General features: G+C 40.5%; 1 non-coding gene across 1 annotated transcript; it reads left to right on the top strand.

Moving 5' to 3' along the window:
* The first annotated feature begins 2,957 nt into the window (after positions 1–2,957).
* On the top strand, positions 2,958–3,060 carry LOC149813144 (small nucleolar RNA R71). Its single transcript, XR_016428435.1, has one exon. It is a non-coding gene; the product is annotated as a small nucleolar RNA R71 (small nucleolar RNA).
* The last annotated feature ends 3,804 nt before the right edge of the window (positions 3,061–6,864 follow it).

Below are 6,864 nucleotides of genomic sequence, written 5' to 3'. Positions count from 1 at the left end.
ACCTTCGCTCTGTCAACCTCAATACCACGCTTGGACACAATGTGTCCTAGAACAATCCCCTCATGGACCATAAAATGACTCTTTTCCCAACTCAGGACGAGATTGGTCTCCGCACACCTACTCAGTACTCGAGCAAGTTTTTGGAGGCAATCTTCAAAAGAAGAGCCATACACTGAAAAGTCATCCATAAAAACTTCCATCACATCATCAATCATGTCCGAGAAGATAGCAAGCATGCACCTCTGAAAAGTAGCCGGGCATTACAGAGCCCGAACGGCATACGTCTAAACGCGAAGGTGCCATAAGGACATGTAAACATGGTCTTCTCCTGGTCATCAGGATGGACAGCTACTTGATTATATCCTGAATATCCATCTAGAAAGCAGTAGTAGCTCTGTCCTGCGAGTCTCTCTAAGATCTGATCAATGAATGGCAATGGGAAATGATCTTTCCTAGTTGCCACATTCAGCTTCCTATAATCGATGCAGACTCGCCATCCTGTAGTGGTCCTTATCGGAATTCTCTCACCCTTCTCATTCTCAACCACAGTGAGTCCTGACTTCTTCGGCACAACTTGAATCAGACTGACCCACTGGCTATCAGAAATAGGGTAAATGATTCTGGCATCCAACCACTTCACCACCTCTTTCTTCACCACTTCCTTCATGTTGGGATTTAGCCTTCTCTGCATATCCCTAAATGGCTTGACTTCCTTATTACAATGGATCCTATGCATGCAGAATGAAGGATCAATCCCCTTCAGATCAGCAACTCCCCAGCCAATCGCTGCTTTGTGCTCTCGAAGAATAGTCAGCAATCTTTGTTTCTGCTCCTCAGTGAGCAAGGATGAGATGATCACAGGCAGATTCTCATCATCTCCGAGGTATGCATACTTGAGTGAATCCGGTAAGGGTTTCAACTCAAGTTTCGGAGGTGACTCGATCGACGATTTGGCGGGGGTCTCCGCAAGTGGTGGAAGAGGCTCCCTGACAGCTCCCCAAGGTGGTCTCTCTGACGACACTCTAGACACGTCTACATTATCTACACAGCTATTCTTCTCTATATGGTACAAATCTAAAGAATCCTCAGTAATGTACAACTCGGGCTGCTCCTCCACTAACTCCTGTGCAATGTCTACATGAAAGCAGTCCATGTCTCCTGCTGGTCCCATTGCGGCATTGAAAATATTCAGCTTTACCTTCCTATTGTCGAATGAGAGATCCATGGCTCCGGTCCTACAGTTGATGCACGCATTGGCAGTCGCCAAGAATGGTCTACCTAAAATAATCGGAGTCTGGTGCTGGCTATCCACTCCTTCCATATCAAGAATAATGAAATCGACTGGAAAATAAAAGTCATCCACCTTAACTAGCACGTCCTCCAAGACACCTCTCGGTACCTTGATGGAACGATCTGCCAGCTGCAGTGTAATCGGAGTCGATCTCATCTCACCTAGCCCGAAAGAATCAAAGAAATATCCGGGCAGAATGTTCACGCTTGCTCCAAGATCGAGCAATGCGCGTTCTATCCGGATGTTCCCTATAGTACAAGCAATGATAGGGGCTCCAGGGTCCTTGAGCTTCGGTGGTGTCTGATGCTGAAGTACTGAACTCACCTGCTCAGTCAAATGGACCCTGTTAGGAACTCGCTCTCTAGATTTACGTTTCTGCGTACATAGTTCCTTTAGGAATTTGGCATATGCCGGCACCTGCTGAATAGCATCGAGCAAAGGTAGGTTGATTTGCACATGCTTGAAGATGTCAAGCATGTCCTGGATCTTCGCACCTTACTTCCCTCTATAACCAGGAGACTCTAATGCTTTGCGATAGGGTGGTGGGGGAATATACTCTGCTGGCTCCTCCTCTTTGTGAGAAGGCTCACTCCTATCCTTCTTCTTCTTCTCTGAGGATGAAGATGATGAAGCTAGTGAAGGTGATGATGGGGATGGGGATGATGATTGAGCCGACGTAGGTGAAACAATGGTCTTTGGCTCCTCTATCCTCTCTCTACTCTCTCGCTCTCTGCTCTCGACGTGATACTCACGTCTGCTCCTCAAGGCCATAACTGATTTAGCCTGCTGCTGTGTCTCAGTATGAAATAGGCCTCCAGTCATATGGTCCTTACCCTTCGGGTTCATGACAGCCTGACTCGGCAATGTACCCTCGGGTCTCCTACTAATAGCCTCAGCTAACTGTCCCATTTGCGACTCTAACTTCGCAATGGACTAAGTATGCGAGCTCAAAATCTGGCTACACTTCTCGAAGGCGTTCTGATTAGAGGTTTTCACCTCTTGAAATGCCTGGAGAAGTCTCTCCTCAAAAGATGTCTGCGGGGCAGACTCCTGCTGAATCAGGGGAGTAACAGAAGAAGAAGAAGACTGAGCATAGTTCGGTCTTTGAAATGACTGAGTAAAAGATGGTTGTCGAACTGGCTGAGAGGATGTAGGCATCTGCATGGAAGACTGTGGATTCTTCCATGAAAAATTGGGATGGTTACGCCAACTCGGATTGTATGTCGATGAAAATGGGTTATTCGGCGGTCTGACGTAACCCTGAGCTGCCTGAACTTGTTCTTGAACAAATTCAGGGTACTGAGCTGCCGAAGGGCACTCAGTGATCTCGTGTGCCGGACTGGCACAAAGAGTACACACCTGCTGTGTAGTAGATGGTCCGGAAAGAAGCTGGTCCAACTTCTGAGCAATCATGTCTACCTTGCACTGTAGTGCAGTAGATGGACCAACTTCAAGAACACCAGCTTTCTTCTGAATGCTGGGTGTGGCTCTATCAGAATGAGAGCTCGAAGCATGGTGGAGAGAATTCTCGGCCAATGTATCAAATAGTCTCCATGCTTCGTCCTTGCTCTTCAGCATGAATGTCCCTCCACATGAAGAGTCGATCATCTGACGATTCTTGTCAGACAATCCATCATAAAAGCTCTGCACCAGTTGCCATTTTGGCACCTGATGATGGGGACATTTCCTGAGGAGATCCTTCATTCTCTCCCAGGTCTCATGAAAGCGCTCACCATCTAGCTCTGAAAAGCTAGTGATGGCTCTACGATATTGGTTTGTGCGACCAATGGGAAAGTATTTCCGAAGAAACTCCTGTTGCAACTGATCCCAGGACTCTATTTCTACAGAATCTAAGGACTTTAGCCAATACTTGGCTTTGTCCTTCAATGAAAAGGGGAATAGAGTCAACCTCAACACATCATCATCGAAATTCTGTATCTTAACAGTAGAATAGATTTCGAGGAATTCATCTAAGTGTCGGTAGGGATCCTCATGACTAAGGCCATAAAAGGATGGAAGCATTTGAATAATGCTGGCCTTAATCTCATAATGTGGCGCTCCTACATCGGGTCGCCGAATGCAGGATGCCTGAACATAGTCTGTGGGAATGAAGTATTCCCGCAGAGGGCGTGAAAGAACTGGGGGTGGAGGTGGAGGATCCATGTCAGCCATTGTTGCCGAACTTCGATGAGAATGTAAAATTCTCTCTGGGTTGTCAACAAATGGGTGTAATGGGGTTCCTAGACCTCGTCGACCCTGCATACACTGGTACTAAGACTAGATGTAAGCAAACGACCTAACTAAAAAATAAACTAACACAGATACTAAAATGTAAATAAACAAATAACAGTAACTAAAAACAAACAGATATGCTATATAGCTATGTCAGAATTCTATACTAAATGATTAAGTAACAAAGTAAACTATTCTAAAATGCTAAAACAAATAAATACAGGAAATCACAAACTATGTTTTTCTAAAACCCACCTGTCTAATCGCTCCTTGCAGAATGAATTTTAAGTGAATCCTAGAAAGAACAGAACGTGAATCCTATATTTACTAACTATGTTACTCCTATATTCACTTACTAATCCTACTAACTAAAAATAAAACGACTAATTAACTAACTAAAACAAATTAATAAATCAAACTCTAAGAAATAAAGTAATTAATTCGCCGTTCCCCGGCAACGGCGCCAAAATTTGGTTGATATTTTGGGATGCTCTTTTTAAAACAATTATTTTCAATAAAACTTTTGGAAAATCGTCAACCAAAAATTTAAAAACTGACTTTCCACACAGTGGTAAGTACGGGTCGAATCCACAGGGAACAGGAATTAAACACAATATTTCTATAAAATTCAATTTATTAATAACAAATGTCAACCTACAATTATAAAGTTAATACAACTGCAAATAATCACTAAAAGAAAAGTAATCAAGCAATCAGTCTTCTGCTCCACGCCAAGGGTATTTCCGTCTTTTTGCCACGTAGAGAATCTTCTAACTTGGTCAATAACCCTGGACACTAAATATGCTTTTCAACCTAAAAATGCAGAAAAATACCAAGTTAGTTTTCTATTCTAACAATTAAAACAATAACTAAAACTATTTCTAATTGTACGAAAATTACAAAACAAATGCTATTTATCAAACAAAAACTAAATAAAATACTAAATTAATTCTAAAATTAACCAATTTCACTCTACTAATGCTGTATGATGATGATGCAAATCCTAAAACGCAGAAATTATGGAAAACAAGTCTAAATTACCGAAACTATGAAAATTACGAAACTGCCCCTAACTAGTGTAAAATAGCATTCTGACAGGTTATCGAAAAACCACTGTTTGACAGGGCAAACGAAGTCCGATTTTTCCGAAATTTGTTCTGTTCTGCAACTGACAGATTAAACAATCTGACAGTTTTTACAGAATTAAAAAAAAGTATCTGTAACTCCAGATATAAGCGTTTCAAATCTGGGAAAAATCAGGATATCAAAGGTCCTGTAATTTAAAAACCAGAAAAAGCGGTTTTCACAAAACGCTTAAAAATCAGACCAAATCAACTCCGAATGAGCTGAAATTTGGTCTGCAGTTAAATAACACGTCAATAAAGTGAATAGAAGAAAAAAAATTGGAAAACACAGAATTTTTGCACAGAAAATAATGCTGTTGCGACAGGGCAAAAATCTGGTTTTTATTTTAGTGCAGTATTCACTTTATGAACCTATGTAAACACTATCAAATGCAATCTATACCTAATGAAATCTAAATGACACTGTATAACAGTGTATATGCAGATGATAATTATGAATACACTAAATGCACGATGAACAAAACACGACAAGAAATTTATGACTAGAACTAAGTTAACTAACAATGGAAATGCAACTATGCTAAATAATAAAATACAATCTAACTACTAAGTTAACTAATATCTAACTATCATTCAAACCACAACAAAACACATTTCACACATACTAAACAAATACGCTATACGTATACACACTTCTACTCTAAAACAAAATTAGATAAATAAACTAATTAGTATAGAAATCAAAAGAAATAATACTAAATGAACTTACTTCACTAAAGAACGAAGGTTAATGTTAGGGTTCACTCGGTTGACTCGACTATGATCGGTTTTGGCTTGAGTAGGTTCGGATTGGGTTTGGATGCACTCGGATTGGATTAGGTAGGCTCGATTTTGACTAGGTTGAAAGAGATAGGCTCGAGCTAAGGTTGACTCACTAATTGGGTTCGGTTTTGAGTTGCCTTAGTCAACTAGGTTCGGTTGACTTAGGTGGACTCGGTTTGACCTTAGCTAAGGTTGGGTTGGGTTTGGTTAAGGTTGACTCGACCTCGGGTTGGTCTTAACTTTGACTTAGACTAGGTTAGGGTTTGACTTAGTCTTGACTAGGGCTAGGTCTAGGTCTTGGACTTAGGCTTATTAAGACTAGGTTGAACTCGGTTTAAGTTTGACTTAGTCAACTAGGTTCGAGTTGACTTAGGCTCAACTAAGTTGGACCCAACTTAGGGTTTGACTAGACTCGAAGGGGCTAGGGGTTGACTCGACTAGGTTTAGGTTTGGGCTCGGCTAGGTTTGGTTTCGGGTTTGACTTAATCAACTAGGTTCGAATAGGATAAGGTAAACTCGGTTGACTAAAACTAAAGTTGACTTGACTAGGCTCAAGTGGGTTGAACTAGGTTCGACTCGATCTAGGGGTTGACTCCACTAAGCTTGACTAAAGTCGACCTAGGTGTGGTTTAGGCTTTGACTTAGGCTAGACTAGGTTTTGACTAGACTCAAAGGGGGTGTAGACTAGAGTTTGACTCGACCTAGGCTCGGTTTGACTAGGTTAGGTCTAGACTAAAGTAGTAACCTATTAATTCCTACAATTAATTCAAGGTTAACGATTTTAATGGAGAGGGTTGGAAAAGGAATATAGTAATTACCAAATTCCAAACCTTGAAATAATTTGGATTCTCAAAAATCGCCTCATTTAAAGAGGGGGTTACACTCCTTAATTGCTTTTAAAGTTCCTTTTGGAAAATGGAAAGGTCTAATATAGAAATCCACGATTTTTGCTTTTCATGATGGAATTGAATGCCTTTAATTCTTTATGAAAATCGTGGAGCCTAAATTAGAATTTTTATGTAAATTCAAAACACTTTCCAAAATGGAAGAGTAACTCCTTCTTTAATGCATATGCTAAATTCAAATCTCCATTAAATGCCTCACACGATTTTTGATGAACCTCCTATTTCCAAAAGATTTCCAAGTTTCAATTACTTTAATTATCTCCCTTCTCAAAAATCGCCAACTTCTAAAAATCCTACTTTCTAAATAAAAGAATTAAATTTACCTAGGGAATAAAAGGAACTAAATGAAAAAACGATTTCCTAGGAGTTAATGCTACCTAATTCCCAAAACTTAACTTAAATAACCCCTAAAAACGGCTAAGACACTAAGCCCTAATACATTGAACCTAGACAACCTAATTACACCTACCTAACTCCATTAAAATTTACTAAAAAATTCGACCAAGAGCTCAAGGAGAGCTCTAATGGC

The sequence above is a fragment of the Nuphar pumila genome, chromosome 16, assembly GCF_984573655.1.
Source record: "Nuphar pumila chromosome 16, dmNupPumi1.hap1.1, whole genome shotgun sequence".
NCBI lineage: Eukaryota > Viridiplantae > Streptophyta > Magnoliopsida > Nymphaeales > Nymphaeaceae > Nuphar > Nuphar pumila.
This window is presented reverse-complemented; position numbering and strand designations above follow the sequence as displayed.